This window comes from Excalfactoria chinensis, chromosome 2 (assembly GCF_039878825.1).
Source record: "Excalfactoria chinensis isolate bCotChi1 chromosome 2, bCotChi1.hap2, whole genome shotgun sequence".
NCBI lineage: Eukaryota > Metazoa > Chordata > Aves > Galliformes > Phasianidae > Excalfactoria > Excalfactoria chinensis.
In genome coordinates, this window is record NC_092826.1 from 57,174,613 (window position 1) to 57,174,923 (window position 311).

The following is a 311-nucleotide window of genomic DNA, read 5'->3' on the forward strand; positions in this document are numbered from 1 at the left end:
CTCAGCGCTCAGCCGGCGCCTTTGCGAACAGCAGCACGGCGCTGCCGCCCCTGTCGTTGAATAATAAGCATCACAATAATAATAATAATAATAACACCGCTAATCACATTCATCAGCATCGTCACGGTGTTTAATCAGCCTCAGAGAGGCTCCCGAAGCAGCCGGTTCCGAGCCCTTCTGGCTGCGGAGCGGCCGCCTGCAGCGCGCTGCGGGGCTCGGTTCGGTTCGGCTCGGTTCGGCACTCGGCACTCAGCGCGGCTCGGCACAGCTCGGCACTCAGCGGCGGGCGCGCGGCGCGCACCGTGCGGCGA